We start from the raw sequence: 18,598 nt of genomic DNA, 5'->3' as shown, positions 1-18,598 counted from the left end.
ATATATATATATTTTCATTCATTCAATCTTTATTTATACTCGATAATACAGTAATTAAACTCATTTACAGTGCCGTCGAGATGTTACATACACAAGTGTCACAGTGTGTTCATAAATATAAAGACATCAGACAATCAGAATAATTGAGAGCACATTTTAAAATACATTAAAAAAAAATAATAAAAAACCTTTTAAAAAGAATAAAATAGCTCAAAATTAAAACAGGGGTAATAATTTAAAAACAATTACATATTGTGGTGACCTGATTGGTCATTAAGGTTCTAAACCGACCCATAGACACTAGAGTGTCTAGTTTCAGTGTTTCTTGCAGGGTATTCCATGATGTAGGGGCAAAAAAGCCAAAAGCAGATCTACCAAGTTCAGTACAAACTCTAGGCACTCTAAGTGTAAGCCAAAAACTGGATTGTGTACGACAGGGTCCAGTGGTCCATTCCAATAAAGAACTCATATAATTTGGACAATCTCTAATTATGGCTTTATAGATAAAAAGATTGCAATGCAACTTACGTCTCTCTGCCAGAGAGGCCCACCCGACCTTATTATATAGGATACAATGGTGAGTACCATAACTATCACCGGTGATAAATCTAATGGCTGAATGATAAACAGAGTCTAAGGGCTTAAGAGTGGAAGCCGCTGCATGTCTATAAATCACATCTCCGTAATCCAAAACAGATAGGAACACTGCTTCAACAACAATATATATATATACACTATACACTATACAGTATATACAGCATTATATCTATATATATTATATATTTATTGCCCCGGGAGGAGCGGGAATCTAACCGGGAAACTCTGGATTACCAGATGACTGATCTACCTCCTGAGTCACTGTCGCCCTGTAAAGGAGGATTGCACACAGTTTATCATTGTTGTAAATATTTATTCTGATTTAAAATGTTTCAAGAATACCCTGAAGACTCTAACAGGAGCACTCATTCAAGGGTACTACGACTATGCTTGCAGGCGCTAAAAACAAGATTACAAACATCACAAAACAAACTGGTCAGACTACTGCTTGACCTTACTCCTAGAACCCACCTCACCCCTGCCCACTTTGACAACCTAGGATGGCTTAGAGTAGACGACAGAGTACAGCAACTTGCAATGGGCCTGGTCTACAAGATACACTATACGACTAAGCAGGGACGTGCACAGGACTTTAGAGGGGCAGGTGCTCAAAGGCTGAAAAGGGCACTACACCAAATATTGAATATTGAACTATAATAATCAGTGCAGGAGCTCACTTATTCTTGAAAGACACTTTTATAACCGACTTAAAAGGCCCATACATCTCCATAAATGTTCAGGGGGGAGGGAATAAGTGCTTACCCTACAGACCCCAAGAAGTGCTGTATATTCTGTATTGTTTAATATAAATGCATTTTTTATTTCAATCCCGATTTGTATTTGAGATTCCCAAATCCCATCGGACTTGACTTCTTTGTGTCCCTCAATGAGTGTAATACCAGCATTCAACTGTATGCGCCACAGCGGTTTATATCATCATCATCATCACCACCCACGCTATGCATAAAATATATAGGTCCGCGGAGAGGCACGCTGAGGAGGCCGTGCAAACTGCAATGGAATATGGGGCATCTCTCTCTCTTTACCTAATATTTTGATTCTATAATTTTTCAGTTGGAAGGGCAGTCTATGCGTAACGGAAAAAAATAAAGTTATTTTCTTTTTAATAGGGCACCTTTTTTTGAGGCTCAAAAAGGCAGGTGCTCAAGCACCCCTTGGGCTCTATGTGTGCACGTGCCTGCGACTAAGGTACCCATGTACATGTCAAAATACTTCCCAAAGGTCAGTGAATACCACGACCACAACACCAGAGGGAGCTCCACAAATCATGTCAAACCCAGATTCGGCTCAAACAAGGGACTAAACACGTTTCGCAATTATGCCACATCAATGTGGAACGCCCTAACCAAAGCTGTAAAGGAATGCGAATCACTACCCACTTTCAAAACCACTCTCAAAGAGCACCTACGGGAGACTGCAATTCGAAACTGGCCCCTGTAAATGTCCAAACCCAACCCCCTCCAATGTACAGTCCACCCCCCCCCCCCCCCCCCCCCCCACCCTACCCACCCAACCACCTCCAATGTACAGTCCACCCCATCTACCCCCCCCCCCCCCACCTCCTCCAATGTACAGTTTCTTCCCCCTCAAATGTACATACTCTCTTTTTAGACTATTTTTTGTACTCTGGTATGTCATAAATGTCTAAATGTAACAGTACTGTCTACCTGTATGTCATGTATGTCATATGTTATGATGAATTGAAAATGGGGGACCCTGATGTAAACAAGACGAAAGTCTTTCTCTGGTCTGCATCCCATTAACAATTGTGTGTATTGAGCAGTACTGTATTGTACCCATTCTGTAATAACATTTTCAACTTTCCGTCCCCAGAAAGTGGTCTTTTACTAGATGCACATTTCCTCTGAGTTCTACTATCCAGTAATTCCCGAAAGAAACAGATAACATAACGGGGGCGACAGAGGCTCTGGAGGTAGAGCAGTCGTCTGGTAAGTAATCCCGGTTCGGCGGTTCCCGGTTCGATTCCCGTTCCTCCCGGCAGCGTGTTGAAGAAGTGTCCTTGAGCACCCCTAATTGCTCCCGATGAGCAGGTTGGCACTTTAGATGGTCGCCTCCGCCATCGGTGTGTGAATGTGTGAGCGAATGGGCAAAATGTGAGGAATAAATTGTAAAGCGCTTTGGATAAAAGCTGCTATATAAATGCAGCCATTTACCATTTAGAAATGCCTGTAGGCCTACGGTTTACACAGTAGTGTTTTGATATAATACCATTATGCAGTATGTGCAAAGCACCTCAGACAAAGAACCATTATAATAATAATAATAATAATTCATTTAATTTATATAGCGCTTCTCAATAACCCGAAGTCGCTGACAGTAGTCGGGAGCAGGGGTACAAACAAAGAGGCGAAAGCAAAGAAACAATTATGTTGTTTATGTCATCTCTGTGTGAGCAAACACTAAGCCAACATTCTTGTATGTTCAACACACTTGGCAATAAACCTCATTCAGATATTTTTTATCACACAAGAAATCAGTCATCCATTAATCTGACTCAAAGACTGTATAAATGAGGATACATAAATATATATATTATACAAATTCCTATAATTCATTTAGTTATTTTAATCAAATACACCCATAAGCGAAAAGGAGCAGGAAGAAGAATAAATTCTTATTAATACCTGCCCCCTATCCAATTAAATAAAGTAAATTTGATGGTCGGCGCATACAACCATTACTTTACCATTACAAATTTAAACAAATTCAAAACAAAACAACTAGAACAAAAACGTGCAACAAATGAACTGTTATGGTTTGTAACCGACCCCAATCGCACAACACAAGACAGGTATGAGAGTAAGCCAAAACAGGGCAAATATTTATTATAGAACAAAAAGCGGCACAGTCCCTTTAAGGGAAAACACAAAAACACTAGAGTCAAGGAAATATGGAAAATGCGGCACTGTGCCTTTAAGAGGCGAACAGGCTAAGGGACTAAGGCTAAGGGCCAGGGCTAAGGACCAGGGCTAGGACCAGGGGCACTGGAGAGGGGGACAGGGACAGAGGCCCGGAGAGGCGGGCTGGAGACAGGGACAGAGAACAGGGTTAAGGCCTTGAACAGGGCGAGGGCCAGAGCTGCTTACAGGGATGAGGACAGGGTTCCGACGGCGGAGGCCTGGCACGGGGACAGGGGCCCGACGGCGGAGGCCTGGCACGGGGACAGGGGCCCGACAGCGGGTGCCTGGCACGGGGACAGGGGCCCGACGGCGGGGGCCTGGCACGGGGACAGGGGCCCGACGGCGGAGGCCTGACACGGAGACAGGGGCCCGACAGCGGGGCCGGGCACGGAGATCCTCCTCCTCCTCTTCGGATGCTACAGACGGGCAGCGCAGAACAAAGGGGGTCCCAGGGGACCGGGATGGGAACACGCCGTCCTCCCGTGGAATACTAGGGAGCGACGACGAGCCTCACCCCAGGAACGAGGATCACAAAGAGACGCCTTCCTCCCGTGGAATCGGGAGCGATGGCGTGCCGCCTTGACGTCTGGAGTGGGAACACTGGAAAACCTCCCGTAGAGAATTAGAGAGCGAAGACGGTGTCCCACTCCAGGCAAACGGCGACAGGTGGTGATGGCTGGCACGTCGTCTCACACCGGAGACGCGGCAGGTGATGGTAACGTACAGGATGGTAACGTACAGAACTCCATGAACACAGAGTGAACACAGATACAGATACAGAACGACCCGACCAGGACTGGAAGGGAGCCTGCCACCTAAGTACTCTCCCGAGCAGATTGCAAACTCCCAACAGGTGCGTGAGGGTAGAGGAACAGAATGTCCAAGGGTGGGGGCTGGTGAAGAGTAGGAGGCAGGCAAAAGTTCTCACAAGGGTGGGGGCTGGTGAGGTGAGGAGACAGGGAAAAAAGGTCCAGGGAACAGGCGAATCCTCACATGAACAGCGCATACAACCATTCCTTGCACTAAAATGCTCATTTAAACAAATCCAAAACAAAACAACTAGAACAAAACGAGCAACAAATGAACAATCAAACATGTAGAAAAGCAAAAAATAACCAAAAGATAACTCCAAATCAGGGATGGATATATAAAAAAAGAGACTGATGTGACAAGTGTTTCTGTGGATAGAGTCACACTCTTGGAAGGCCAGGAGGTGTCAGTGTGTGTGTGTGTGTGAGAGAGAGAGAGAGAGAGAGAGAGAGAGAGAGAGAGAGAGAGAGAGAGAGAGAGTGTGTGTGTGTCTTTCCGTGTCTGTGTCAGTCACAATAGGAGGCAGGAGGCCAGGCTGTGTGTGTCCTACTTCAGATGTGCACACACAGCAATGTATACTGTAAGCTCCAACAGCACAAACACAGCCCACCTCCCAGGCTGGTGTGAAGTGTGGCAAAGGCCACGCCTCCCCATGTGGTGCCAGGTTTACTCATGTTAACATTTATCTTGAAGGGGAACATCATGGTAAATGGCTGATTTTTTATATGGCGCTTTTATCCAAAGCGCTTTACAATTTGTTACTCACATTTTACCCATTCATTCACACACCGACGGCGGAGGCAACCATGCAAGGTGCCAACCTGCTCATCGGGATTAGGGGTTAAGTGTCTTGCTCAAGGACACATCGACACGCTGCCCGGGAGGAGCGGGAATCGAACCGGGAATCCTCCGGATTGCCAGACGACTGCTCTACCTCCTGAGCCACTGTCGCCCCCAAAGATTCATCTCCATTGTCTGGGATTCCGACCGTGCTCAGATCCTCTTTGAAAGAGGGGGATGCGTCGCGACAAATAATTTAGTTCTATTCAGAGATGTGGATTTCTTTTATAGTTTACTGTAATTAGGCAAAAATATTAATAATAAACAGAGCAGAAAGAATAAAAGACAACAGAATATGTTCTCGAGCCAAGGAGTCCCTAAGACGAAATGCCACAGACTGGTGGGGCCAGTTAGCTGTCCAGCAGTTCGCCTCAAGAAGCTCCCGTCTGTCCAGTTAGTCTGTCATATATAGCAAAACGTAGGAGTTCCTGGCCCTCCCTCGACAGAGAAAGAGAGAGAACTCTCAAGGTCGGCCTACAAATGGAATGCCGGTTACCATGTAACCTCAACAGTAGTTATGGCATATTGTAGACACTGTTTCATAGTCCTTTTTACAATAGATAGATATAACATAGACACGAGCCAGAAACCAGAGAAGTAAGAATCAAACATCACATAATGAGGTACATGCACACTAGACAGACAGACAGACAGACAGACAGACAGACAGACAGACAGACAGACAGACAGACAGACAGACAGACAGACAGACAGACAGACAGACAGACAGACAGACAGACAGACAGACAGACAGACAGACAGACAGACAGACAGACAGACAGACAGACAGACAGACAGACAGACAGACAGACAGACAGACAGACAGACAGACAGACAGACAGACAGACAGACAGACAGACAGACAGACAGACAGACAGACAGACAGACAGACAGACAGACAGACAGACAGACAGACAGACAGACAGACAGACAGACAGACAGACAGACAGACAGACAGACAGACAGACAGACAGACAGACAGACAGACAGACAGACAGACAGACAGACAGACAGACAGACAGACAGACAGACAGACAGACAGACAGACAGACAGACAGACAGACAGACAGACAGACAGACAGACAGACAGACAGACAGACAGACAGACAGACAGACAGACAGACAGACAGACAGACAGACAGACAGACAGACAGACAGACAGACAGACAGACAGACAGACAGACAGACAGACAGACAGACAGACAGACAGACAGACAGACAGACAGACAGACAGACAGACAGACAGACAGACAGACAGACAGACAGACAGACAGACAGACAGACAGACAGACAGACAGACAGACAGACAGACAGACAGACAGACAGACAGACAGACAGACAGACAGACAGACAGACAGACAGACAGACAGACAGACAGACAGACAGACAGACAGACAGACAGACAGACAGACAGACAGACAGACAGACAGACAGACAGACAGACAGACAGACAGACAGACAGACAGACAGACAGACAGACAGACAGACAGACAGACAGACAGACAGACAGACAGACAGACAGACAGACAGACAGACAGACAGACAGACAGACAGACAGACAGACAGACAGACAGACAGACAGACAGACAGACAGACAGACAGACAGACAGACAGACAGACAGACAGACAGACAGACAGACAGACAGACAGACAGACAGACAGACAGACAGACAGACAGACAGACAGACAGACAGACAGACAGACAGACAGACAGACAGACAGACAGACAGACAGACAGACAGACAGACAGACAGACAGACAGACAGACAGACAGACAGACAGACAGACAGACAGACAGACAGACAGACAGACAGACAGACAGACAGACAGACAGACAGACAGACAGACAGACAGACAGACAGACAGACAGACAGACAGACAGACAGACAGACAGACAGACAGACAGACAGACAGACAGACAGACAGACAGACAGACAGACAGACAGACAGACAGACAGACAGACAGACAGACAGACAGACAGACAGACAGACAGACAGACAGACAGACAGACAGACAGACAGACAGACAGACAGACAGACAGACAGACAGACAGACAGACAGACAGACAGACAGACAGACAGACAGACAGACAGACAGACAGACAGACAGACAGACAGACAGACAGACAGACAGACAGACAGACAGACAGACAGACAGACAGACAGACAGACAGACAGACAGACAGACAGACAGACAGACAGACAGACAGACAGACAGACAGACAGACAGACAGACAGACAGACAGACAGACAGACAGACAGACAGACAGACAGACAGACAGACAGACAGACAGACAGACAGACAGACAGACAGACAGACAGACAGACAGACAGACAGACAGACAGACAGACAGACAGACAGACAGACAGACAGACAGACAGACAGACAGACAGACAGACAGACAGACAGACAGACAGACAGACAGACAGACAGACAGACAGACAGACAGACAGACAGACAGACAGACAGACAGACAGACAGACAGACAGACAGACAGACAGACAGACAGACAGACAGACAGACAGACAGACAGACAGACAGACAGACAGACAGACAGACAGACAGACAGACAGACAGACAGACAGACAGACAGACAGACAGACAGACAGACAGACAGACAGACAGACAGACAGACAGACAGACAGACAGACAGACAGACAGACAGACAGACAGACAGACAGACAGACAGACAGACAGACAGACAGACAGACAGACAGACAGACAGACAGACAGACAGACAGACAGACAGACAGACAGACAGACAGACAGACAGACAGACAGACAGACAGACAGACAGACAGACAGACAGACAGACAGACAGACAGACAGACAGACAGACAGACAGACAGACAGACAGACAGACAGACAGACAGACAGACAGACAGACAGACAGACAGACAGACAGACAGACAGACAGACAGACAGACAGACAGACAGACAGACAGACAGACAGACAGACAGACAGACAGACAGACAGACAGACAGACAGACAGACAGACAGACAGACAGACAGACAGACAGACAGACAGACAGACAGACAGACAGACAGACAGACAGACAGACAGACAGACAGACAGACAGACAGACAGACAGACAGACAGACAGACAGACAGACAGACAGACAGACAGACAGACAGACAGACAGACAGACAGACAGACAGACAGACAGACAGACAGACAGACAGACAGACAGACAGACAGACAGACAGACAGACAGACAGACAGACAGACAGACAGACAGACAGACAGACAGACAGACAGACAGACAGACAGACAGACAGACAGACAGACAGACAGACAGACAGACAGACAGACAGACAGACAGACAGACAGACAGACAGACAGACAGACAGACAGACAGACAGACAGACAGACAGACAGACAGACAGACAGACAGACAGACAGACAGACAGACAGACAGACAGACAGACAGACAGACAGACAGACAGACAGACAGACAGACAGACAGACAGACAGACAGACAGACAGACAGACAGACAGACAGACAGACAGACAGACAGACAGACAGACAGACAGACAGACAGACAGACAGACAGACAGACAGACAGACAGACAGACAGACAGACAGACAGACAGACAGACAGACAGACAGACAGACAGACAGACAGACAGACAGACAGACAGACAGACAGACAGACAGACAGACAGACAGACAGACAGACAGACAGACAGACAGACAGACAGACAGACAGACAGACAGACAGACAGACAGACAGACAGACAGACAGACAGACAGACAGACAGACAGACAGACAGACAGACAGACAGACAGACAGACAGACAGACAGACAGACAGACAGACAGACAGACAGACAGACAGACAGACAGACAGACAGACAGACAGACAGACAGACAGACAGACAGACAGACAGACAGACAGACAGACAGACAGACAGACAGACAGACAGACAGACAGACAGACAGACAGACAGACAGACAGACAGACAGACAGACAGACAGACAGACAGACAGACAGACAGACAGACAGACAGACAGACAGACAGACAGACAGACAGACAGACAGACAGACAGACAGACAGACAGACAGACAGACAGACAGACAGACAGACAGACAGACAGACAGACAGACAGACAGACAGACAGACAGACAGACAGACAGACAGACAGACAGACAGACAGACAGACAGACAGACAGACAGACAGACAGACAGACAGACAGACAGACAGACAGACAGACAGACAGACAGATAGATAGATCCACGGAGGACCCCATAGCCCATGTGCTGCACACATCAGCATCACACCTGGACAAGAGGCAGGGGAACTACCGTATGTGAGAATGCTATTTATTGAGCTCAGCATTCAATACCATAGTCCCCTCCAAGCTCGTAGTCAAGCTCATAGACCGGGGCTTGAACTATGACATCTGCCAGTGGGTCTTGGACTTCCTGACAGGAAGACCCCAGGTGGTGAGAGCAGGCAACTGCACCTCCTCATCCATCATGACTGTGTGGTACAGCGGAACAGCAACACAATTATCAAGTTGGCTGATGACACAGTTGTGGTGGGCCTGGTCTCTGCCAACGACGAGAGGGCCTACCTGGGAGAGGTAGAGAACCTGATGCTGTGGTGCCGGGAGAACTGTCTCTCCCTGAACGTCAGAAAAATGAAAGAGATGATTGTGGACTTTAGGAGGTAGGGGGCCAGGGGCTACAGCCCCCTCAGCATCGACGGGGCACTGGTCGAGAGAGTGAACAGTTTTAAGTACTTCGGAGTCCACATATCCGAGGATTTGACATGGATCACACACATTGACAGTGTAGTGAAGAAGGCACGGCAATGCCTCTACTTCCTTAGGCGCCTAAGGAAGTTCAAAGTGAGTCAGGAGATCCTTAAGAACTTCTACTCATGCACAATAGAGCATCCTTACTGGTAACATCACCTCCTGGTTTGGGAATAGCACCACACACGACCGCAGCAGACTACAGAGAGTGGCATGTTCAGCCGAACGCACAATTTGAGGTGAGCTTCCCACTCTCCAAGACATTTACAACAAGTGTTGCAGGGCCAAGGCTAAGAGAATAACCAAAGACTCTAGTCACCCAAACAACTGCCTCTTTGAACTGTTGCGGTCAGGCAAGCGCTACCAGAGTCTCATGGCCAGTACAGACTCAGAAGGAGCTTCTATCCCCAGGCCATCAGGATGCTCAATGACTCCATGTAACAACCTATCATCTACACTCATTGCACACACATCCACATGCACACACTCACTTTTAAACAAACACTCACCTTAACACTCACTTTAGACACTTTAACACTACATTATATTGATCTATTATTAAAGAGATTTGCACTACATTCATACCTCATTTGAAATTGCAACTTACCTCAAAGTTCTGTACCTCATTTTATGCATTGTACCTCACTGTTTACTAATTTTTACTACTTTAGATTGTATATTGCACTGTATATTGTATATACCGGTATGTATATTGTATATATTGTATATTCCTCTTACTTTTTTTTTTACTTACTTTATACTTACTTTCTTACTTACTTTTTTTTACTGTATGAAGCACACTCTCAGGGGCTTATACAGAACCAAGCATTTCACTGTAAAGTACCTGTATTTTATTGTGATATTTAATAAACAAACTTGAGACTTGGATGTAGTGCAAATGTTTTTGTAATAATACTAGATACAAAAAAAGCTGCTCCATTGACAATGAATGGGAGATTGATTTTGTGGACCCACAGAACACCCTCCACTCTTTATACTTAATGTCATTGTCATCAGAAGTTTGAGTTTTAGCACTCCAGTATTTGGATTAGGGAGAGAGTTGTTTGCTCTCACTAATATTGAGACCATAGGAATGACATGGCATAGGAATACCATGTATGAATTGGGTGTAGTTCCCTTTTAAAGGTGCACTATGTAGTTTTGTGAGAGTCAGAGAAGTGGATATGTTTCCTAACTGTCCTCAGATGAAAAGTGGATCCCTGGAACACAGTTTGAAGCTACAGTAGAAAGCTCCCTGAAAAATTACTATTTCACTGCTGTTGTTTACGCCAGTGATTTCATCACCTCAAAAGCCCTGTTTTTCAAAAAGCAACAGGGCTTTTGAGGTGATGAAATCACTGCGCCCAGGCAGCAGTGGTTCGGCAAAAAAAAACATCTGAGTATATATCTGCTTAGAAAACGAAAATGTCAAAAAAAAATGTAATATATATTTCTCCACGTGGTAAATACACAGGTCACAACAACTCCAGGGTAGATGGCAAATCAGCAAATTTCCCCAAAAGTTGGCGTGGTCCTTTAACAAACATATTCTAGGCTTACGTTTGGTTCACGGTGCCTAACAATTATTTTGTTTTTAATTTATGATAACATGAGATAGGATAATTAGAGTAAATGTATTTTGCAGGCTCTGTAAACAAATCCCCCTCATCCGAAACTGCATAGTGCACCTTTAAAAAAAGAAGAAGACTGTTATCTTATATAAAGACCCTTTAAAAACATGCACAAACGCTCACTTCCTAAGCGTATAGAGGTGGTATGAATGGAAAACAAAGGAGGCAGGGTTGAGGCTAGTGGAATGGTGTGACCAATTACTCCTGTTTGTTCTCTCACATGGATGTCGGTATACAGGAAGTGGATACAGGCCAGACTTATAAAACATACCCTTCCTACTGCAGCTAATGCTGCAGAACTGAAATATGTTTATAACCTTTTGACATTACATTTTTCCTAACCAAAAAAAAGAAAGATAGCTACTAAGTCTCTTCTTAAGTCTTCCAAGTATACATATAAAACCTGTGATGTGTTTCTTGCCTTAACCCTTTCAAGTCAAGATTTGAATTTAGAAAACTGAACATTCTAATAATAATAATAATAATACAACAGAAACTGCAGCTCAAAGTGCTTCACAAGAGAAAAAAGACAGGCATAAAATGAGCACATAAAGTGCAGACATATAAAATCACAGTTTTTCACATTAGGATCTAACATCCCAACAGGCCACCTTGTTTATGGTTTGATTCAGTTTTAAAAATAGAAAATAATAAAAAGATTAAGATAGAATAGACAGAGTAAAATAGTGCAATAGTGCAGTGCAATAAGTAGTAGAATAGAATAGACATGAAATTAGCACATAAAGTGCAGACATATCAAATCAGTTTTTTTTACAGTCCAATAAAATCAATGATGATTCGAGATCAAAGGAATCCGGCAGCACACTGTGTGTTCCAAACAACTTTCAATTCATGGTCATAAATAAAACATGGGAACGAGGGCTATGAATTAAACTGAAGTCGATTTGAAAGCTCCTGGATCACTTTGATGTTGAAGTGTGTTCCTGCTCTGGCTGGGTGAAGAGCACGGCTGAGCACAGGACACCTGCTGGTTCTCATACCGATTAATAAGATACATTTAAATAAAAAACAGCTTTTTCCTTAATAACCTTCGTGCACCCCACTAAAACACTGCACACGGTGTACCCTTTGTACTTTACATGTAATATATATATATTTACTTGTGAATTTCTTTAAAAAATAATTATGAATACCATTATTAACTTCAGTCCTCAACATACATATAAAATATTAATTCATTTTCAGGATTTTAACCCCTTAAATACCAGTTTGTGTGATTGAAGCGTGGCTTATTTTCAAGACAAAAAATACTAAGGGTTAATTATTTTCCATCCCATAAATGCTAATATAAATTTTTTTGGGGTGAGATTATGAGAGCCTGGAGTGTCGAAGATTGGCAAAAAAAATAAGTTTGATACATAATGTTTTGTGCAGTGACACAGTGTAAAAAACGTCCCTATTGACTCCCATGTTAAACACGTTTTTTGAAAACGACGCCATTGCAGATTGAATTTAGATTTAAAAAAAAAAATTCATCTAGGCCCTTTTATGGGCATTTACATAATATGCATGATTACTAATTTCTTTCAAGATGGCCGCATTGCGTCATCAATTTCCGGCGGCCACAGCTTGTGTGTTTACTGCTTATATCCTGCATACCGTTCAACAAATATTTTTATCTAAAATGATACACACACACACACACAGTGCATGTGAATGGCACACACACACACACACACACACACACACACACACACACACACACACTGTAGACACACACACACACACACACACACACTTCATCCACAAAAGGACTGCATTGTGTGGCTGCAAAATGACACACACACACTGTAGACACACACATACACAATACTGTAGACACACACGAGTTGAAATAAAGGTTTGAAATTTAATTAAGTTAAAATGACGACAGCTACTATTGATCGGTATAGAGTTCTAGAATTCTAAGACAGAATTAGGAGAAATCGTTACCAAACGTTAACTTAAAACTGGGTTAATCATCACTAACATCATCACTGTTGATAACAGTGTCACATGGCTTCCAGAACCTTCTGGAATAGATTAGAGCAGCCACCGCCATCAATGTCACAGTGCTCTTAAAACACACTGACTCAGGGGAAAGGCATGAAAGGCTTTACAAACAGGCTCAGAATGTAGATCTTTGGTGTCAAAACTAAACAAAGATGGAGAAAAGGGAGATACTGTAGTAAAGAAATGTAAACACCCCCGTTCTACATAGATTTGCATACTGTGCGCCTGTGCATGTGCACACACACACACACACACATACACGCACGCACATGCACACACAAACACACACAAACACTATGAGGTTTTTAAATCAGTGCTCAAAACACACCTCTTTTCCCTGGCCTTTGACCAGAGCTAGCCTGCCATTTACATATGATGTCCGCTGTCACTCTGGACTTTTTATCCAATTTTCCTGTCTCTTTTTATATTGCACTTTGCCCTTGCTTTCCTATATGTACTGTACTATACCTTTCTTCTGTAATTCTATTGCATTGTATGTGTTTTTATCATGTGAAGCACTTTGGTTTGGCTTTTAGTCATTTGTAAATGTGCTATACAAATAAAACTGACTTGACTTGACTTGACTATGAACATACTGAGACTGTGTTGCTGTACATATTTATGACTGTGTCATAAATGAGCATACACACAAGACACGAAAAGACACATACTGTACACACATGCTTGCAGACAGGCACACACACACACACACACACACACACACACACACACATACATATGTTTACTTCTGCCACTTTTGGGGACATTGCATTGACTTACATTCATTCCCAGCCTCTAACCCAACCTTAACCATAACTGCATACCTAACCCTAATCATAACTATTGATCCAAAAATCTAAGCACAGAAACACACACACACACTCTCTCTCTCTCCTTCACACATTTGCACACACATTTGCTTACTCTCATACACACACCACTTTCCATCTATTAGATGACTAAAAGACCTTAGTCCTTTAGTAGACGTCTAGATCACACCTAGCAGTTGTTTCAACTGTTTATACGTTTTAAATATATACAGTATGACAAACCAGAGGTTTGTCACAAATAGCGAGTCCACACGTGATACCAAGTTAACAAAATAATTTGCTTGGTGGCTGATACAACCTGTCCTGGTAGATGGGGAAAGCAGATGGGGAAAGCAGATGGGGAAAGCAGCCAGAGGGGTTAGACAGGGGAAAAACATATATACTGTGAGTGTGCAGGCAGCTCTCTGCACTGCACAGGTGAGGGTAATTGGGTTAACGACCTACCCACTCTACCATGCTCTCTGAGTCAGAAGACTCCCCATTTGCAGGTAGAGTGGGGGTCGTCACACCCTCCCCCTAAAGAAAGGGGTTCTACCCTATTACCAAATTACATTTTTATTTACAAACAAGCTAACCCAAATCCCAAATGTAACAATAATACTTTTTCCCAAATTCAAATCAAAATCAACATAGTTTTACCCTTCACCCATTCCCCTCACCATCCTGCCTCCGCTCTCAGCAACATAGGGCCCTAGGAAGCAGTTTTAAGAGAGCAGGAGACAGTAGGGAGTGGGGAACAGACAAACCAGGCAAAACAAGAGTTACACACCAGAGGAGCACACACAAATACAAATGTCAAAGCACAAAAGTCTACAATCAAACACATGGGCCAAAAAGGGATATTTTTATCTACAGAGCTAAAAGGTGTTTCCAACCAAACTATCATGGATACCCCACATAGGGAATTCTACATTATCCACTTTGTTTAAGAGTTTAGGCCTCTTCGTGTATTATCAAAATGAGCCCTATGCTTATACAGCAGTCAATGAATTAAGGCCAACAGGTAAAGGGATAATACACCACACAATGAAACACCATCAAATTGGTTCGAGGGGCAAGAGATTAAACATATTTAGAACCTAAACAAAATACAGCAAACTAAGAGTAACTTATTCCCCTGGTATATATACAAATAAACAACATCAAAATCACAAACAAAGCAACACAATTTCAGACACAAATCATCTCCAACACCCCTGCTGACCGGTCACCCTTTCCCCTCACCCTCCTGCCTCCGCTCTCAGCAACCGTGGATCCTAAGAAGCAAATTAAGAGAGCAAGAGACAGAAGGGATTGAGGAACAAACGAGACGAGAAGAACACAGGATGTTAAAAGATGAAATGTACTTCAAAACAATGGAGTCAACCCTATCAGGTCACTCTACCATTTAAACTTAAATGGTCAACCACGCCCAGACCATGTCATCAGGTGCTGGAAAGTTGCGGGCACAACAACATCATTTATCTCAGCACAATGACCATAAAGAGATTTTATCTTCTTTTTTTTCCTTCTCTTTCTCTTTCCAGTTCTCTTTTTCCTTCTCTTTTTTCCCGTTTTAATTTTCTCCTTCCCAACCATCTCACTCTGAATAGTCATGGGACCACCAACTTTCTGACCAAACCTCAGGTCATTAGGGCTAAACCCTGTGATCTCCTGGGCAACCTCTCTGGAAGCCAGTAGGAGCCATGGCTGTCCCTTCTCAGGAACGGGTACTGGAGAAGTGGAACAGAGAAACATTATTGTAGTCCCCATTATTCCCCCCCCCCCCCCCCCCCCCCATTTAGATGGGCAAAAGTTGGTGGGCTTTAAGAGGTTCACATGTTCACATGTTATTGCATTTTTGCCTTTGGCAATAACATTTGTCTCATCCATTTTTTCAAACGGCACAGCCGTATCTAACAGCCCTTCTAAAGCTGGATCACTGTCCTGCTTCCCAACTCACGTAGTCTGCGACATGGACTGAAATGGGTCAGGCAGAAGGTCCCGGGTTCAAATCCCGGACGAGCCCCCATATATGACAAACCAGAGGTTTGTCACAAATAGGGAGTCCACAGGTGATACCAAGTTAACAAAATAATTTATTTACCTATCTAAAGAAACAATTATTGAATAAACAACAAATGTAGGTATCAGAATTGTCAAAGGATCCAAAGTTGGTTCGCTTGGTGGCTGATACAACCTGTCCTGGTAGATGGGGAAAGCAGATGGGGAAAGCAGCCAGAGGGGTTAGACAGGGGGAAAACATATAATACTGTGAGTGTGCAGGCAGCTCTCTGCACTGCACAGGTGAGGGTAATTGGGTTAACGACCTACCCACTCTACCATGCTCTCTGAGTCAGAAGACTCCCCATTTGCAGGTAGAGTGGGGGTCGTCACAACAGTATGTCTAAATTACTTTTAATCAACGGCTAAGCTATAGCTAGGATATAGAGATCTACTAAAACTTTCACTTTTCAAACAAATGTAACCAGATTTTAGAGCCGAGAATATAGTAAACTGAGAATATGTCTGGCTAACTACAGTTATAGCACTTCTAGACGAATCAATAATTATTTTCCTAGTTTTATATTGTGCATCTGTGGACATTTAACATTGTTTAGATGATACTAAACATGTAATAATGTATCGGCTAGAAGCTATATTTAGCCTTGACATATCCGGACATTGAGGAATTTGCTATTCAAATTATTTGAGCACAATATATGTACTTCAGCTGTGCATCTTACACATTTACAGTTATTCGTGTGATATTAGAAATAGAAATCCTTTAATAATCCAGAGGGAAAATCGGCACTACAGATCGCTCACATTGAACAACAATAAACATTTAGGTAGTCAATAGGACTAAAATAAGAATAAGAATCTATATAAAAAATAAGAATAAAATTGAATAAAAAATAAAATACGGTCCGGGATATACATTCTGGTATGTATATACATTCTAAAATCTTAAATATACAACTATCCAGCCAAAAATATACAGTAAAATGTACAGTAATAAGTGTGAAAATGTAAAGTGTCCAGGAAGATTTCTCCAGGCTGTACTGTCGCCCTGTGCTCAGTGATGCAGTGAGGCACAGTGATGCGTTATAGAGTCTAATGGCTGTCGGAGTGAAGGACTTCCTGTGCCGTTCAGTGTTACATCTAGGCCGGGGAGTCTTAATCTAACACTGAACGTGCTGCTTCTTTCAGCCAAGTCCGTGTGTAGTGGGTGGGAGGGGTTGTCCATGATGGCGTGGAGCTTATACGTATTATAAATACGTAATAATAATGAATTAAACTGCTTGGGGTTAAAAGTGGTCTATATTTAGCCAGACATATTCTGGGCTACCCGAGGGCTATGATGATGACATAGCCTCAACATTTAAATGGAGGTCTAGTGTTTACTGGGTTCCATAACATCGGTGACTATAACATCAGTCACACACATTTTATTATTTCCATTTGTCGGCTTCTCCACTTCCTATCAGGTCACTCTACCATTTAAACTTAAATGGTCAACCACGCCCAGACGCATGTCATCAGGTGCTGGAAAGTTGCGGGCACAACAACATAATTTATCTCAGCACAATGACCATAAAGAGATTTTATCTTCTTTTTTTTCCTTCTCTTTCTCTTTCCAGTTCTCTTTTTCCTTCTCTTTTTTCCCGTTTTAATTTTCTCCTTCCCAACCATCTCACTCTGAATAGTCATGGGACCACCAACTTTCTGACCAAACCTCAGGTCATTAGGGCTAAACCCTGTGATCTCCTGGGCAACCTCTCTGGAAGCCAGTAGGAGCCATGGCAGTCCCTTCTCAGGAACGGGTACTGGAGAAGTGGAACAGAGAAACATTATTGTAGTCCCCATTATTCCCCCCCCCCCCCCCCCCCCCCCCCCTTTAGATGGGCAAAAGTTGGTGGGCTTTAAGAGGTTCACATGTTCACATGTTATTGCATTTTTGCCTTTGGCAATAACATTTGTCTCATCCATTTTTTCAAACGGCACAGCCGTATCTAACAGCCCTTCTAAAGCCGGATCACTGTCCTGCTTCCCAACTAACGTAGTCTGCGACATGGACTGAAATGGGTCAGGCAGAAGGTCCCGGGTTCAAATCCCGGACGAGCCCCCATATATGACAAACCAGAGGTTTGTCACAAATAGGGAGTCCACAGGTGATACCAAGTTAA

Source organism: Notolepis coatsorum, assembly GCF_963971535.1.
Source record: "Notolepis coatsorum genome assembly, chromosome: 17".
NCBI classification, from domain to species: domain Eukaryota; kingdom Metazoa; phylum Chordata; class Actinopteri; order Aulopiformes; family Paralepididae; genus Notolepis; species Notolepis coatsorum.
Note: the sequence above shows the minus strand (reverse complement) of the source record.